Here is a 19,184-nt window from a genome sequence, read left to right as displayed (position 1 = left end):
ATTTTTTATGGTATTGAGAGATCGCAGGTGTTTCAGCTGCTGCTATTATTTGTCGGACTTCCTCCCAGAGCAGACGTAACAGGAGTAAAGAGGCCCGGGGAAAGTTCCTTTCCCTGAACCGTCTCGAGGAGCGGGCGGGCGTTGTCAGAGGGCAAAGCTCTGAGGTAAAAGATTTGAAGAAGGGCAGTGAAGTGTCCTCGCTCGCCGAAGTGTGCCTGTCTCGGGGACGGGAGGTGCTTCTGTCTTTCCACCGTCACTGTCTAACCTCGTCTGCTGTGATTCTGCCTTCTGTGATGTCTAGGAATTAGGGACTCACGGTGGCCTAGCCGTCGAGCCCCCTGACCGCCACCCCTCCGCAGCCGCAGGCAGGGAGGACTGCCAGGCCGCGGTCTCCAAGGCCGTCGGGCGCCCCCAAGGCCGTCTGGCCCCCAAGCGCGTGCCTCAGGTACTCAGAGTCCCAGATCGAGGTCTGTGTCCTGGTAGGCAGGCGACTCCAGCTCAGGACCTCCTTGCACCGGGGTGAAGTGTGTGACTTGGCGGCAGGTCCCAAAGAGGCCTTCGGGGGCCCGCCGGCGGTTCTAGGGTGATGGCGGCGGCCCCTTCGTCCGCCGAGGCCCTCGGATCTAGCGTGGACCTCAGCGCTGCCGACGCCGGGCGCCGCCTCAGGGGAGGGAGGCCCCTGCCGGAAGCCCGCGCCGTCCCCACGGCCGTCTAGGGCCCTCGCTGCCCCTGTCTCCTCACATTCTTCACCCCCACATGGGGGTCCCCGGGGAACGAATTCTGCGCTCTGCGCACCCGTTTTCCCTTCAGGCCCCCCCCTCGGATTCCTTCCCACCCATTTTCCCTTCAGGGCCCCCCTGGGGATCCTTCCCTCGAGGCCCGGGCTCTCGTATAGGAGCTGGGCCCGAGGTGGGCGGTGGGGTGGGGAGGGAAGGCCTTCCCGGAAGCGAGGCCCACATCCGGGCACAAAGGCCCGCTCGCGGGGTGGGGCGGCCGGGAGCTCGACGAGAGCCGGGGGCACTCCGCGCGGCCGAGGGGCCCGGGCCGTGCCGGGATGGGCCGCGTCGGGCCCTCCTCCGAGCAATGGAGCCGCGCCTTCGCGGGTGCCGAAGGCCCCCCACGCCTCGTGGGCGGGCCGGAGAGACCGAGGCCCCGGGCCCGCGCGGCGTGGAAGGTTCAGGAAGGAAGCCAGGCCCGACTGGGGGGTGGCGCACGGTCCCCCAACCCCGGGCGCGCGCCCTCGGTCGGTTCCGCGCCGCCAGCCTCTCCGAAGTGGACCCGGAAGGAGGGAGCCGGCCTCCGCCAGTGGACCCGGAAGGAGGGAGCCGGCCTCCGCCCAGCTTTGTAAGGTTCTGAGGGAAACCTACCGTCGAGCGAGGCGCCTTGTGCGAGCCTAACTCCCTGCGCTTCTCGCTTCTCTCCTTTCTTGGGCCCGGAGCGCCCTGGGCTGCCCCACGGGTTGCTCGTCTCGGCCCGCTGGTCCTTTTTAGGTGTTGGGTGTAGTGACAAGGGGATAGGGAGCAAGGTCCTGGGGGGCAAGGCGGGGAGACCTCAAACCCCAGTTTCTAGTGTAAGAGGGAGCTTGATTTTAAGAAGTTGGACAGTCACTGGGAGTTTACGTTGTGGCCTTCGGCAGCGTGGAAAACATCTGTCTACAAGGCGGGAAACAGCACAGAGAAACTTGTGCGTAGTTAATTAAATATGATTTTTTTTGAAGCCCCGTATCTGGGGAGTGTTCCCGGAGATTGTTTTATCATCTCTCAGTCTACAGAGTTGCTGTGTATCTCGCCTCTGGTACACTGAATAGGATCTTCCTTCAGACAGGGATGGAGAAACAGAAACACCACCACCCTGGAGCCGAACTTTCTGGACTGATGGGGGGCCGAGGGGGGTAGGGAAAGTCCAGATGTTGCACTAGAGGCGCTGCAAGTGTGAGCAGGTAATGCGGAGAAGAGTGACATTGTTAACAGAAAGCGTCTAATTAACAATGACTTCATTTGATTGGAAGGATGAAAAAGCCTTTTTAAATCAATCCAGATTCACTGGCCTAAAACTCAGCCAATTTATGAATATGGAGCCTGACTGGGGTCTGCTTTCTTTCAAAGATGTCATCTTAGGGGTAATAGCATAGGTGAAGTCATTTGGTTACACTGTGGAAACTTATAGTGCCTTCCTTGGGAATTTAATTCAGGGCTTCTTCATTTTATTAGGAACAGACCGACTCCATCAACTGTGCTCTCCCTGTTTGGAGGCAGGACTGCTTGAAGCAATTAGGTTCACCAATTAGCATAGTTTTACTGACCCCAGCAGCAGCACTGCTCCTTAGATTATCCATTTCTTCAAAGTCGGGGAAAAGCTGGAGCACAACACGCTTCCCAGGTGTCCAGGTTGGGGAAAGAAGCCCACAAGCAGGGTAGCGGAGCAGTGCAAAAAGCTTTTTAATATTCCCCAAGTGTCTGTTTCAGCAACTTTGGTGGATTTCTTTCCTCCTCTCTGATTCTGGAGCCTATAGTATCTCCATCTTTTGACATAACCTGTAAAGCCTCTCTCTTTTGGTTGTATTTTTGGCAGAATTGCTTTTGAGAAAGTGAATTGTCTCCTTTCTTTTCTGTCTGCCTGCATGCTAATGATGTCCTGGACAATGTTAGGGGCCAAAAAGGAAACTGCTGAAGGGCTCCTTTAAACCCTGAGGTGAGGAGGTAAAGGCTCAGGTCATTGAGGGTGAGTGCATGTGTGTGCCTGCAGGCACCTCAGAACCTTCGAGGAGAGGCCAGAGGGTGGCTATGGGAGATAAGTCCTTGCTTTCCCTAATATTGAAGGTTTACCTGCAAGACTTTGTTGCAGTCTCTTCATTTTGACCTCAGCTAGCTGGTGGCCAACATTGTTAGTACATATCTGGAGCCCAAATCAGTGTGAGAGAGAAGGGGCTTTGGTCTTGTCACCATCATGGTTATTGAAGGGATGACATTTACATAGCTATTGCCTCCCTCCTCCCTCTCTCCCTTCCCCCACCCACTCCCTTCCCTAAAATATATATTCCTCTGTTAGATTTCACTAGATTAAATTGCTGACAGTTCATCAGTAGCAGCAACAATGTAATACCTCTAACCTTATTAAATCAATAAATACTAGATCCTTGCATTGAATTAAAAATGCATCAGCAGGTCCAGGAATTGCAATCATATGGCCGTGGACCTCAGAATCGAAGATGCCACTCAGAAATCGACTAGTTAGCATTTATTTAACTTTATTTTTTTTCTGATTCAAGATTAGGTTTTCTGAGTTTTAACATTTCAGGGACCATTGTGACAGGTTTGTTTCTGTTTTGTTTCTTGAAAATTCTTTTCTTTCATTAACTTCTCTCATTTAGCTGTGAAAAAGATGCATGCATTTAACAATAGTAATACACTGTGACTTTATAGTTCTTGTCATTAGTTTTCATCTAGGGAATATACTTCACTCAGAATACGTTGCTCTAGGATGACACACTCAGGTGCATAAATTTCTCCATAGGCATAAATAAATTTAGATACATATGTTTTTGTGTATATATAAACAAATACACTTAGTGTAAATGTATTGCTGTACATTGATTATAAGTTTATTTTTAACAAGAAACCATATTTATCTCTCATTTTCTAGTATAAGCCAGAGAGCTGTTTATCATGATAGAGCAAGTTATTTATTTATAATCTGGTTGGCTTGTTGGACTTTATACCATAAGAAATGAAATTAAAATTTTCATGCCTTTAGACTTAACGCAATACTTAGGAAGTTGTATATATCTTATACTTCAAATGTGGTTTACCAGGAATTGGTCAGTTAAGTTGTAGATTAATAGGTGAATTTACAGTTAGTCCCTACCTATTGCAAACAGAGAATGTGTTTAACACCTAGAAATTTGATGGAAAAAGTAATATTACTCTATCCAGATATTTTTTCATACTGATTAATGATGCTAATTATTTTAAAACACCCATCCCTTATTGATGTCAGCCAGCATATATGGTACTGAATTCTGAAGATACAGTCATCAGGCCTTGGATTCACCACACTGTGAAGGAAAAAAAAATCTTTATTTGATGAAATAGGCAATCAACTGAAATCTATCCTCTTTAAATAAACTGATTCCTCAGTATTTTCCCAGTGTTGGTGTAAGTTGTTGTCTGTTATGTCCCCCAGGGCTCTCTGCTCTGCTCTCTGATTTGGTATATAAAAGCAGCTCTGAATGATGGATTACTGTGTCATTGCAGCCTGCGAAGGATTAATTTGTTTCATTGATTTCTCTTTAGGCAGATTGCCAGAATTTGCTGCTTCCCACCTTTCCTCAAGACTTCTAGAAGTAATAGACAGTAATAGCCTAAGACAAATCAGCTCCTTCTTGTAAAAATAGAATCATGAAACTAGGAATCCTACAAAAGCTTATGGCAAACTTTTGATTTGCATTTTGGGAGAGCAGTTAATAGGCTACTTAATATGCTTTAGAATTATTTTTAATTGAAAAATTTCCTTGATTTTGTGACTTAAAATACATCATTTTAATAGCTGTTAAGTAAGTGTTTGTAATGTTTGTTCCATAAAACTTTTCCTTAATTTGTGAGGAAAAAAAATGTTTAACTCAGGAAAAAATGCAATGTCTATGTGACTGACAAATACTTTTCTTTCTATGCTAGATTTTGGGATCGAACAACATGTCAGCATAACTTTAAGTCCATTTACCTATAAATATTTATAAGAATATTTGACCCAAAGAATTTTTAGAAACTTTGGACAAGGACAGAGAGTATTAGAGCATGGAAATAGAATTGTTTAACTGTTTAAAGAAAAATATATTATTTTCTGATTAAAAAGGTAGTATCTGCTCAGAGAATTTGAAAAAGTTAGAAATGACATTTTGTATGTTTTTCTAAGAGTTTTTCCCCCAAACATTTTGTATATATACTGTAGTTATAGACATAAACTGTCCTGCTTTTCTTCAGTTGGTGTTATACAATGAAAATTTTCTTATATAATTAAAATTATCGTTAAAGTCATATCACTGTATGTTTTAACATATATGATTTAAGTAACCATTGGTCTACTATTAGTTACATTTCTACTTTTCCATGATTAAAAATAAAATTATGAAGAATAGCATTTAAAATAAAACTATCATCCCTCTGGTTAATTTCGTTACAATATATCATTAGCAAAGAAACTACTTGGATTGAGAGTATAGGCTATTTTTAAAAAGTCTTGATAGGAACTGCCAAATCGTTTTTGGAAAGGTTCTTCCAGTTTATACTGGTACTGTTTAAAAAATGTTCTCTGTGGAGGCAGCATTTTAATTCATGTTACATTAGCAAAGAAAACAGAACAACACTTTTCCTTGTGTTCTGTAAGCAGTGGTAGCATTTTGCATATACTTAGTCTCTCAGAAGTATTTTCCCAACTGCAGATGTGAAATAGGCTGGTTATACAAATCTATTTGTTTCCCTTCTGTAGTGCTGAAAATTATATTGATTTAATGATCTCAAGTTGTACTTTTTATGCAATTAGTTGTGTAGTAAAAACTAATATTGTCATGTGCTAACGTCTTTTTTTCCTCTATTGTGCTATGGTAGTAGTCCATGCAGTATCAGCAAGTTTATGCTTTTCCTGTGCTTTGCTGAAAGGAAAAAGGAACATCTGTTTCCATTATATATCTGCATCATAATGATAACAATTAAATAGCTATTATAGTAGTGTATAGTAAATATATTTTGCTGAATGACCTACACTTTCTTGTTGGAAAATTTCAGAGATTTCAGAAGCACTTAGTTTTTACAGGTAGGTTCCATGTTGAGGTTTAGAAAGGCCTTAGCTTACTTTTGGTAAGCCATTTCAGTTCCTGTTTGTCTCATTAACAACAAATAAACAAAGAATCCTGATGATTAAACAGTAGACCCTCAGGTGAGACTCTTGAATCTGTTTCTCTTAGGCATATACAAATTATTGGGTATTTCATTCACTATGCTTAAATGGATTAATCAATCTACTAGTAATACAGTTTCTTTTATGTTTTGTGCCATTTGTGTATTTTTAATATTTTACTAAGCTGGAAATATAGCCTGTTTTACTCTTGTGTTCTTATATTAGGAGGCATAGTGATATTTACCTTTTAAACTCAACAGGAGAATGTTTAAAATAGTTTCCAGAGAAATATCACTTATTTCATTCAGATTTTGGTTAAAGATGTTTTGGTGGTTACTTAAAACATTACTAGAAAACATTCTAGACAAAAAATGGTATATAAACAGAAACAAGCATTTTTGTACTCTAAACTAATTTTGAGAAATAAAATGCTACCAGAACAACTGATGCTCTTCCTGATTTTATTCCCTTATATCTTGAAGAGATAATCACCATCATCCTGAATTTGGTAATTATCAACCTTTTTTGCCTTTTATTTACTTTTTTCACGTGGCCTAAAAATTTGACATAAGTTACTTGTCATTTTAAGTAAATTTTAAAAATTGGAGCTGCAATGCCTGTTAGAACCCTTCTTATCTAATTGCCTATGGCTGAGTATACTTCTCTGCTTTACTGTCCTCATCTGTGAAGTTGGAAATGGGTCTGTGTGATCTCTAATATTTTCCTAGGCATAATTTTTAAAAGTTTTTTGATTTCCTCTTGTTTTCCCCGTGAAACAAAATAAAACAATGAGCAAGAGATAGAGGTCCAGAGAGGTTAAGTAACTTGCCCAAGACCATGCAGGTAAATCACAGAGCTGGGAATAAAACTCAGTTCTTTTCACTTCCATTCAAACTCTTTTCTTCGGCTCACATTGTCTGTCTTCTTTGGGTACAGGCTGGCGGACTGCTGCTCTAGCCTGTGATTAAAGACGATCCACAGGCTTGCATGATTTTGTGATTGTGCATGCTGGAAAGGTTTTTTTTTTTTTTTTTTTCCTCTTAGAATATCTTTTCTGTGGGGAAAAACACTGAAGCCATATCACCCTGAAAGCTACTTATAGAATGAGAGACTCTCTGCCCTGCAGTGCCCGTGATTCCCTTATATATTTTCTGGACTTTCTGGGAAATAATGACCTTGGATATAATGAGACTTTCAATAGGCTCCTTACCCTATCGTTAATTATCTGATTTTTGTCACGGGGTAACTGCACCAGGAAAATAGGGAGGGGCACACACAAGTGTTTGCACGCACTTGTATCTACATTGCAATATATTTTGGCAGTCAGGACCTTAACAAATTACTTCTTCCTTCTTTATGTTGCTTATGCTATGGTCAAATCACAAATGACTTTCTTTTTGAAAATGAGTTCATTTCTTGTTTCTATTTAGCAGCCAACTTACCAGAGCACTAAAGTGAAAGTAGTGCAAATAGAATAATGTAGAAACATGTTTTTAAAATCTCTTTGGAGCAAAACCCCATTCTAAAAATGGCAACTTTGAATTACATGCATCTTCGTTCTCTTTCAGGTTTTTACTCTAACAAATTTAATTCATTCTTAGTTAAGATGAGTAAGCTTGAGTCATAATATTCACACAGACAGTGCCATGCCTCTCCTATGAAAAAATAGCAGTGTAACTAGAAGTGAGTTCTGTGTCCTATTGTAAAACTGTCTTTCCCCAAATCTGTTGCTTCAAGACCAAAAAGTTGGCTTAATAAATTGTTTGCTTCCCTCTGTAAGTACATACTTGGAAACTTGTAATAGTAGTTAATTCTTTTTAGGGCCAATGAAACTACTAATAGTAGCTTTGTCAATGCTATAAATATTCTCAAGGTGGTTGTATTTTAACAATAAGCCAGGTAACACATTTTTCTCTGAGTGTTTTAGATTAATTAGCTTATGTGTTCAGCAGCTTCTTGTAGGAAACGTCCCATAGTATGTTAGGTTGGGTAGGAGAGACCCAATGTGATCAGACACCAGCATTTAGTGCCTCTTTTATTTAGCCATTGCTTCATGTGATTATACTCACTGAATATGATTTCTTTAATTTCTGTGGCATTTTGGTTCAGAAAAAGAGCTGTGGTATGTGTGTATGAAGTATTAGTTGCTCAGTTATATCTGACCCTTTGCGACGCCATGGACTGTAGCCTGCCAGGCTCCTCTGTCCATGGGATTCTCCAAGGAAGACTACTGGAGTGGGTTGACATTCCCTTCTGCAAGGGATCTTCCCAACCCAGGGATTGAACCCAGGTCTCCTGCATTGCAGGCAGATTCTTTACCAGCTGAGCCACCAGGGAAGCTCCTGTTTATATGTGTGTGTATTTCAAAAGGCAGTTCTTATCTAATTGAAAGTTCTGGTGAACATCTGTAGTCTGTAGTATAAAGAATTCTCTACACTGGTTAAATTCCCCATATTGCTCTAGCAGGTAGGTGAAACTCGAGAGAAAAGGTGTGGGTGAAGGAAACTAGCTCCTGACTAACCCATTTTCTTCCTGACCACAGGATAAATCTGGATGGTGGTGGTGAGTAGACAGACTTTTAACCATCAAGCCAACAATGCTAATATTAGAAAGACCCCAGTAGACACAAGGATGTATAGTCTATGCATAGCCCACATTTACCACCTTACTTATAACAGCTTATAATGTAGACAGATGATGTGCTGCTTGCAAAAACATCAACCACGTATAGTAAAAAGAGAATTTTCTTTTGGCCATATAGACTACCAGGATTATATTTAGGTCCTTTGATGTCTGCACTGATTCTCCTCTGTTCTTAATGACTTCACTTTATTTATTAAGATTTTAAAAAATTGAAGTATAGTTGATTTACAATGTCATGTTAGTTTCTGGTGTCTAGAAAAGAAATATATGTGTGTGTGTGTGTATATATACATATATATATACACTTTCCCATTATGGGTTATAACAGGATATTGAATATAGTTCCCTGTGCTATATAGTAGTACCATGTTTGTTTTATATTTAGTGGTTTATATCTGCTAATCCCAAAAGTGAAGTTGCACAGTCATGTCCGACTCTTTGCGACCCTGTGGACTGAGGCCACCAGGCTCCTCCGTCCATGGGATTTCCCAGGCAAAAATATAAGCTCCTAATTTATTCCTCCCCAACCCCTTTTCCCTTTGGTAACCATAAATTTGTTTTATATGTCTGTGGGTCTGTTTCTGTTTTGTAAATAAGTTCATTGTATCTTATTTTAGATTCCACATGTACATGATATCATGTGGCATTAACCACAAAAAAGAATGAAATAATATTTGCAGCAATCTGGTAGCGAGTATCATACTAAGTGAAGTAAATCAGAAGGAGAAAGACTTCACTTTAGGCCAAGTTAAGATTATTATAAAACCAGCATTGACTGTATAGCTTCTCTTGACACAGCCAGTATACATTTTCCATCTGTGACCTTGGGATTTGTCTGTGGGTTACAGGGGGTAGAATTTTCTTCTACTAATATTAGAATTTGCACGTTGTAAAATTTTGTTCACAGCCTGTTTTGAATTCCCAGCTCTTTAGAATTTTCCTATTATTTGATTCTTAGAAGAGTTGTGTTACAGTTGTGCTTATCGTTCTTGAAGTATAGTTAACGTTTATTGAGTTCTTTTGCTTAAGCATGTGTAGTAGATAAAAGCATAGTCCCTGTCTTCAGGGGGATAATAATTGATAGTCATAATTTAACATATTGCATTTTCTTAATATAATGAATTTGTGTGATTTTATAGTATTAGGACATTAAAGGAAAAAGAAAATATGCTTAGTTTTCTGTTCCTGTTCTTTACCTTTTGAGAAGATTCTTAGAATTATAATTTGAGCTCAGCCAAAATGATATTTTCTTATTTTTTATTATGCAAGTATGGCATTATAATGTGACATTTGTATACATGACAAAGTGATCACTACCATAAATCTAGTTGGCCCCTTCATCCATTTCACCCACCTCTTCTCGTTCACTTCTTCTCTGATAACTGCTAATCTGATTTCTATATTTATTAGCTTGTTTTTGTTTTATTTTGTTCTTTTTTTTTTGATTGCACATGAGTGAAGTAGTATGATATTTGTCTTTCTCCATCTGACTTATTTCAGTTAGCATAATACTGTCAAGGACCACCCATGTTATTGCAAAGGGCTGGATTTCACTCTTTTTTTATGACTGATTAATTTTTCATTACATACAAGCGTGCATCACATCTTTTTCATTCATTCATGTATCATTGGGCACTTTGATTTCTTCCATATCTTCGCTATTATAAATAAGCTGTAATGAGCATAAGGGTACATACATATTTTAGAAATAGTGTTTGCATGTTCTTTGGATAAATACCCAGAAGAGGAACAGCTGGGTCATATGATAGTTCTATTCTTAATTTTTTGAGGGATCTCCACTTTGTTGTAATACTATGTTATTCTTTATTTTTTATTGAATTACAATAAAATTGTAATTTGAATTTACAGTTGAATTACAATATTGTGTTAATTACTGCTGTACAACACAGTGACTCAGTTATACATATATACACACTCTTTTTCGTGTTCTTTTTGATTATGGTTTTCCACAGGATACTAAATATAGTTCCCTGCTCTATACAGTAGGACTTTGCTGTCTATGCATTCTGTATATACCAGTTTGCATCTGCTAATCCCCAACTCCCAGTCTAACCCCCTCCCAGGCTCTCCCTTCACAGCCATCAAGTCTATTCTCTATATCCCTGATCCTATTTATGTTTCATAGATAGGCTCATTTGTGTCACATTTTAGATTCTGCATATAAGTGATATCATCTGGTATTTGTCTTTCCCTTTTTTGCCTTGTTTTACTTAGTATGTTAATCTCTAGTTGCATGCGTGTTGCTGCAAATGCCAGTGTTTCATTCTTTTTATATGGCTGAGTAGTACTACATTGCATATATGTGCCACGTCTTCTTTATCTGTTCACCTGTTGAAGTACATTTAGGTTGTTCCCATGTTTTGGGTATTGTAAGCAGTGCTAATGTGAACATAGGGATGCATGTAGCCTTTAGAATTACTGTTTTGTCTGGATACATGCCCAGGAGTGGAACTGCTGGATTGTATGGTAATTCTATTTTTAATTTTCTGAGAAACCTCCATACTGTTTTCCACAGTGGCTGTACCAACTTACATTCCCACCAGCAGTGTAAGGGTTCTCTTTTCTCCACACCCTCTTTAGCATTTGTTATTTGTAGACTTTTTACTGGTGGCCATTCTGACTGGCATGAGGCATTACCTCACTGTAGTTTTGATTTGCATTTCTCTAATAACTAGTCATGTTGAGTATCTTTTCATGTGCCTGTTGGCCATCTGTATTTCTTCTTTAAAGAAGCATCTCTTTGGGTCTTCGCACATTAAAAATTTTTTTTGTTGTTGTCAAGTTGTATGAACTGTTTGTATATTTTGGAAATTAAACCTTTGTTGGGTGCATCATTTACAAATTTTTTCTCCTGTTCTGTAGATTGTCTTTTCATTTGGTTTATGGTTCTTTTGCTGTGCAAAAGCTTGTGAGTTTGATTAGGTCCCATTCATTTATTTTTGTGTTTACTTCTATTGCCTGAGGACTCTGATCTAAGAAAGCATTTGTACAATTTATGTCAGAGAATGTTTTGCCTGTGTTTTCTTCTAGAAGTTTTATGGTGTCATGTCTTATGTTTAAGCCTTGAAGCCATTTTTCCAAAGCAATCCTGAAGGAAAAGAACTAAGTAGGAGGCCTGGCCATCACAGACAATACAGTATTATAAAGCTACAGTCATCAAAACAGCATGGCACAGAAACAGGCAAATGGATCGATGGAGCAGAATAGAGAGCTCAGAAATTAATCTACACACCTATGGTCAATTAATTTTTGACAAAGGAGGCAAGAATATACAATGGGAAAAAGACAGTTTCTTCAGCAAGTGGTGTTGGGCAGGTTGGCTAGCTGCATGTAAATGAAGTTAAAACATTCTCTCACCATACATAAAAATAAGCTAAGAAAAATACTATCTTAATATAGTATTTTGCATCAATAGAATATGGCATTAGCTAACTTTAAGTTAAAAAATAAGATCTAAGAATTTCTTTATACTCTGTTTATATTAAATATGCCAATCTGTCTAAATAAAATATAATTACATAATAATATTTTTTGAAAGGTGACCTCCATTTCCTTATTTGGCAAGAAGCAGATTCATTTTTTAAAGAAACTCAATTACAAAGTCTATTTGAATTAACATTAGGACATATATTAAGTATGAAGGCAAAACATATTTTATAAATGTTTAGAAATATACATATGTTTGGTCTGACCTCATGTTATCTCTAATATTATTAAATTTATTACAGCATTGAACATATTTTTATTTGTTGTTTTTCAGTCACTAAGTTGTGTCTGACTCTTTGCTACCCCATAAATTGCAGCATGCCAGGCTTTCTTGTTCTCTACCATCTCCCTGAGTTTGCTCAAACTCATTTCCACTGAGTCAGTGATGCCATCCAACAATCTCACCCTCTGTCTCCCACTTCTCCTTTTGTCCTCAATCTTTCCCAGCATCAGGGTCTTTTCCCAGCATCATCACAGTTTTATACGTCACCAAATTTTATTAAGAGTACTATAGAATAATTTACTATTTGGCCTTCTCACAAGGAGAAGTGTGTTGTTGGTATGTTTTCTAACAAATTTGACCAATGTAGATCCTGCTGGCTCAGTGGTAAAGAATCTGTGTGCCAATGGAGGGAGATGCGAATTCAATTCCTGGGTCAGAAAGATACCCCAGAGAAGGAGATGGCAACCCACTCAAGTATTCCTACCTGCGAAATCCCACAGAAAGAGGAGCCTGGAGGACTGTAGTCCATGGGGTTACAAAAGAATTGGACATGACTTAGCACCTAAACAACAACAACAACAGATGATAACTACTTTAGGTGAAAAGGTTAACAAAAAAATACCACCATTCTCTTCGTAGTAGTTTGTCTTTTTTAGACTTTTAATTATGTAGTCTCTTTTTTTTGCCATGCTACATGGCTTGTAAGATCTTAGTTCTCCAACCAGGAATTGAACTTGGGCCATGGCAGTGAAAATGCCAAGTCTTGACCACTGGAATTCGAGGGAATTGTCTTTTATTTCTTTATATATAGATGTGTAAGTGTCATTTAAGTATAAATATTGAAAACAGTGTCAAACTATTCCTTTGGGCTCCAAAATCACTGCAGATGGTGATTGCAGCCATGAAATTAAAAGACGCTTACTCCTTGAAAGTTACAACCAACCTAGATAGCATATTCAAAAGGAGAGACATTACTTTGCCAACAGAGGTCCGTCTTAACAAGTCTATGGTTTTTCCAGTGGTCATGTATGGATCGGACAAGGCAATGGCACCTCACTTGAGTACTCTTGCCTGGAAAATCCCATGGATGGAGGAGCCTGGTATTCTGTGGTCCATGGGGTCTCAAAGAGTTGGACACGACTGAGCGACTTCACTTTCACTTTTCATTTTTATGCATTGGAGAAGGAAATGGCAACCCACTCCATTGCTCTTGCCTGGAGAATCCCAGGGACAGGGGAACCTGGTGGGCTGCCGTCTGTGGGGTCGCACGGAGTTGGACACGACTGAAGTGACTTAGCAGGAGCATGTATGGATGTGAAAGTTGGACTGTGAAGAAAGCTGAGTGCTGAAGAATTGATGCTTTTGAACTGTGGTGTTGGAGAAGACTCTTGAGAGTCCCTTGGACTACAAGGCGATCGGTCCTGGGTATTCTTTGGAAGGAATGATGCTAAAACTGAAATTCCAATATTTTGGCCACTTCACGCAGAGAGTTGACTCATTGGAAAAGACTGAGGCTGGCAGGGATTGGAGGCAGGAGGAGAAGGGGACGACCGAGGATGAGATGGCGTCACTGACTCGATGGACGTGAGTCTGAGTGAACTCCAGGGGTTGGTGACGGACAGGGAGGCCTGGCGTGCTGCGATTCATGGAGTCACAAAGAGTCGGACATGACTCAGTGTCTGAACTGAACTGATTGCAGTGAGCAGTGGAGGTATAATTTGTATCTTTTGAAGAGTGTTTGCATGATATAACAAGATTCTTTTGAATTTTGGTAATCAGTTGAGTTTTGCATTATTTAAAAAAAGGCAAAAACACGTCAGTAATACCTGATAGAAAGTTATAATGGACAATGCCATACTATTAGAGTTAACCTGATGTCAGTCTAAGTTGTAAAGGTAGTTTGACTCTTTGCGTGTCTGACAGTTTGTGACCCCATGGACTAAACCCCACCAGGCTCCTCTGTCCATGGAATTCTCCAGGCAAGACTATTGAAATGGGTTGCTATGTCCTCCTCCAGGGGATCTGCCCAGTTCAGGGATCAAGCCCCGATTTCCTGCATTGCAGGCAGATTCTTTACCAGCTGAGCCACCAGGGAAACCCCATGGGATGCTATCATCCTCCAATGTAATGCTATATGTATAAAGGTACTATATAGGATGAAGATTGAATCATATCCCATTAGAATTTTTTGGCACCAGGTTGGTTTAGGTGCTAAATAGCACTTTTGCTATAAAGTTTAAAAATGAATAGGAAGAAATTATTTCAGATTTGCATTCTTTCTTCACAGTGTTTTCATCTTTAGTGACTTGCAAAGGAAAAAAATCAGTTTCCCTTAGTGGATGTGCGGTTTTGCTAGGGCTGCTGTAACACAGCACCACAAATGAGGGTAGCTTCAGTTCAGTTCAGTTGTCACTCAGTCGTGTCCGACTCTTGGTGACCCCATGAATCGCAGCACGCCAGGCCTCCTGTCCATCACCAACTCCCAGAGTTCACTCAGACTCATGTCCTTCGAGTCAGTGATGCCATCCAGCCATCTCATCCTCTGTCGTCCCCTTCTCCTCTTGCCCCCAATCCCTCCCAGCATCAGAGTCTTTTCTAATGAGTCAACTCTTCGCATGAGGTGGCCAAAGTACTGAGTTTCAGCTTTAGCATCATTCCTTCCAAAGAAATCCCAGGGCTGATCTTCAGAATGGACTGGTTGGATCTTCTTGTAGTCCAAGGGACTCTAAAGAGTCTTCTCCAACACCACAGTTCAAAAGCATCAGTTCTTTGGCGCTCAGCCTTCTTCACAGTCCAACTCTCACATCCATACATGACCACAGGAAAAACCATAGCCTTGACTAGACGGACCTTAGTCGGCAAAGTAATATCTCTGCTTTTGAATATGTTATCTAGGTTGGTCATAACTTTTCTTCTAAGGAGTAAGTGTCTTTTAATTCCATGGCTGCAGTCACCATCTTTAGTGATTTTGGAGCCCCCCAAAATAAAGTCTTTGACACTGTTTCCACTGTTTCCCCATCTATTTCCCATGAAGTGATGGGACTGGATGCCATGATCTTTGTTTTCTGAATGTTGAGCTTTAAGCCAACTTTTTCACTCTCCACTTTCACTTTCATCAAGAGGCTTTTTAGTTCCTCTTCACTTTCTGCCATGAGGGTGGTGTCATCTGCGTATCTGAGGTTACTGATGTTTCTCCCAGCAATCTTGATTCCAGCTTGTATTTCTTCCACTGCAGTATTTCTCATGATGTACTCTGCATATAAGTTAAATAAGCAGGGTGACAATATACAGCCTTGATGTATGCCTTTTCCTATTTGGAACCAGTCTGTTGTTCCATGTCCAGTTCTAACTGTTGCTTCCTGACCTGCATACAGATTTCTCAAGAGGCAGGTCAGGTGGTCTGGTATTCCCATCTCTCAGAATTTTCCACAGTTTATTGTGATCCACACAGTCAAAGGCTTTGGCATAGTCAATAAAGCAGAAATAGACGGTTTTTCTGGAACTCTTGCTTTTTCCATGATCCAAAATGCCAGGTTGGTTGAAGCACAAGCTGGAATCAAGATTGCTGGGAGAAATAGCAACAACCTTAGACAGGCAAATGATACCACTCTAATGACAGAAGCCAAAGAGGAACTAAAGAGCCTCTTGATGAGGGTGAATGTGGAGAGCGACAAAGCTGGCTTAAAACTCAACATTCAAAAAATGAGATCATGGCATCCAGTCCCATACTTCATGGCAAATAGATGGGGAAAAATTGGACGCAATGACACAGTTTATTTTCTTGGGCTCCAGGTCATTGTGGATGGTGACTGAAGCCATGAAATTAAAACATGCTTGCTCCTTGGAAGAAAAGCTGTGACAAACATAGACAGCATATTAAAAAGCAGAGATGTCATTTTGTTGACAAAGGTCCGTCTAGTCAAAGCTGTAGTTTTTCCAGTAGTCATGTACAGGTGTGAGAGCTGGACCATAAAGGAGACTGAGCACCGAAGAAATGATGCTTTTGAACTGTGATGTTGGAGAAGACTCTTGAGAGTCCCTTGGACTGCAAGGAAATCAAACCAGTCAATCCTAAAGGAAATCAGTCCTGAATATTCATTGGAAGGACTGATTCTGAAGCTGAAGCTCTGATACTTTGACCACCTGATGCGAATGACTGACTCTTTAGAAAAGACCCTGATGCTGGGAAAGACTGAAGGCAGGAGGAGAAGGGGACGACAGAGGATGAAATTGTTGGATGGCATCACTGACTCGATGGACATGAGTTTGAGCAAGCTCCGGGAATTGGTGATGGACAGGGCAGCCTGGCATGCTGCAGTCTATGAGCCTGGCATGCTGCAAAGAGTTAGACATGACTTAGCAACTGAACAACAATGAATGATGAGGTTAGGATTTAGATAGTCATTCAAGGTAAGAGGAAATTACAGGAGCAGAAAGGGAATGGGTTTATGTTACGATGTAGGCATGAGTATTTTATGTCTAGTGGGCTGTGGTTGTGAAGGGAGCCTTTGAAGTCAATTATGTTGGCAAGGAATCCTGGCACTGGCCATTTAGGGTTAATGCCAGTTGTAGCTTTTATGTTTCAAGAAATTGCCCTGACATTTATTTTTAATTCTAATGTGTGGGAAATTTTGAACATATTAGTAACAAGAAGAAAAGTATAACCTGTAATCCCAGTACCCTGAGCTAGTCATTATATTTTGGGATCTTGATATAATTTCTTTGAAATTCCTCCTCTGCTGTTTGGTTGAGGTTATATCACGTAAGCAGTTTTCTAAAATAAATTAGAATCTGTGAAAGTGAAAGTGAAGTTGCTCAGTCATGTCCGACTCTTTGCGACCCCATGGATTGTAGCCTACCAGGCTTCTCTGTGCATGGGATTTTTCCAGGCAATAGTGCTGGATTGGATTGCCATTTCCTTCTCCAGGGGATCTTCCTCACCCAAGGATCAAACCCAGGTCTCCCGCATTGTAGACAGACACTTTACCATCTGAGCCACAAGAGAAGTCCGTAAATCTGTAGTAGTCTCTAAATGTATATCTAAATTTAAGATCCACTGGGTAACAAACCCATGAACTAGGTCACCATAGTTTTCATAAACCATTAAAGTCAAGTCATCTTTGTCTCATGGTTTGGTCCCATGCCTCTCTCGTCTTGTCTTCCCTCTTATCTTTCACACTGCTGCCAAGGTCTTTTTAATGGTCATGTCATATTCTTGGCTTATCTCCTTTAGTCGGGACAGAGCTGTAGCCTTTTAGTATCATAAGGCATCTCTATAATCTTGTGTATGTCTTTTTTGCCCCTCATTTGCTACTTTTCCAAAAGCTTCTCAAAATTCTCAATATATTGTGTACTCTTTTGCATATCGATAATTTTTCACTCTTTTGCTTAGAATGCCCTTTCTCTGTTTATCCTTCTGTTCAGCAGCTACTTATTTGTTAGTACTCATCTCACATGACATCTCCTCTCTAAAGCCTTTGTTCTAAGCCAGTTTTCCTCCCTTTTAGTATCTGTAGCACTTTCTATTAAACTTTTATAAACTGATTTCAGTGTATTATAATGGCTATTTTCCTTCTTTATCTTTCTTACTAGACTGAGTTATTTAAAGGCAGGGATCATTTACACTAATATACATGGAAGTTAACATGGTACCTAGTAGGTGTTTGAGCAAAACATTTGTTGAATTAATAAATCATTTTCTTTTCATCTCATACTGTCCTGCCAAGAATGATGGGTGTAGTTAGCATAAATGACGATTTTGTAGGTGACAGGTGGACAAGTAAGAGGACTAGTTCAGTTCAATTTACCAAACATTTATTAAGCATTTAAAAATTGGAAGGTGCTCTGCTAGGCATTGTGGAAATGGGAACCACAATGAAGAGGAAGTTTAGGAGTTTGCAGCCTAATTCTCAATTTTGATGAGTTGGTGAGAGAGGATGGTAAGGAAAATAATGAAGAGTTGATAAGGAGAATGACCTTTTAAAACAGAATTGTGACTGGAAACAGTTTAGTGCCTTAGAATTAACAGTTTGTTTGTTTACAGGTGACAGTAGACCCCCGTCACAGGTTGTAACAAATTTTCTCAGCATTCCTATTAAAATTTCCTTATCTCCATTTGCAGGAGAAGCCCCAGAACCTCATCCCTGTGGTAGCTAACTTGTTCTGGTATGATGCTGTGCTCTTCTACTTCGTCCTTCCTGTTCTAGCAGAGGACCTGGGTTGGAATTTAGCTGTTTATTATTGCAGGAACTATGTAGAAGTGGAAGTGGGGAATGTTTCAATAATACTGATACTGTGATTTCTTTGAGATTGTGTACTATGCCTTGTTTTTTTTATACTTGATATGGAACCCCCAAATAGACTCAGAGGCTTCCCTGGTGGCTCAAAATCTGCTTGCAGTGCAGGAGAACTCGGTTTGATCCCTGGGTCGGGAAGACACCCTGGAGAAGGAACTGGCAACCCACTCTAGTATTCTTGCCTGGAGAATTCCATGGACAGAAGATCTTGGCGTGTTACAGTTCATGGGGTTGCACAGGGTCGGACATGACTGAGTGACTAACACTGCTCATCATAGGTACTTAGCATCATGCTTTTGTTTAAATTGTATACAGCTGTTAGCTGCTGCTTATTTTTTCTTTTTTTTTTAATTAAATTTTTTAAATTTTAGTTTTTTGGCTACTTTGGCCATACCACATGGCTTGTGGGATTTTAATTCCCTGACCAGGGAGCAAGCCCACGACCCCTACATTGGAAGCACAAAGTCTTTACCACTGGACCTCTAGAGAAGTTCTGCTTCTTACTGATTTTTAACAAATATTAATCTCTTACTTCCTTAAATAACAAAGAAGCCCATACATTAATTTTACTTCTACTATAAAGTATGTCTTCAGCAATGTTTAGCTAGCTTCCTCAACTCTTA

The 19,184-nt window shown here is 40.3% G+C and overlaps 1 long non-coding RNA gene across 12 annotated transcripts in view; it reads left to right on the top strand.

Annotated features, from left to right (window-relative positions):
• The first annotated feature begins 965 nt into the window (after positions 1 to 965).
• LOC105607625 (uncharacterized) overlaps positions 966 to 19,184 on the top strand; it is a 151,307-nt gene continuing 133,088 nt past the window's right edge. For 10 of the 12 annotated variants that reach the window (XR_009600928.1, XR_009600935.1, XR_009600929.1 and 7 more), the window contains exon 1: positions 2,300 to 18,839. This is a non-coding gene — a long non-coding RNA (uncharacterized LOC105607625). Of the gene's footprint in view, positions 1,345 to 2,299; positions 18,840 to 19,184 lie in introns of those variants that run through there. The other 2 variants (XR_003589483.3, XR_006060033.2) reach the window with 2 other exon arrangements.

The sequence above is a fragment of the Ovis aries genome, chromosome 5, assembly GCF_016772045.2.
Source record: "Ovis aries strain OAR_USU_Benz2616 breed Rambouillet chromosome 5, ARS-UI_Ramb_v3.0, whole genome shotgun sequence".
NCBI lineage: Eukaryota > Metazoa > Chordata > Mammalia > Artiodactyla > Bovidae > Ovis > Ovis aries.
This window is presented reverse-complemented; position numbering and strand designations above follow the sequence as displayed.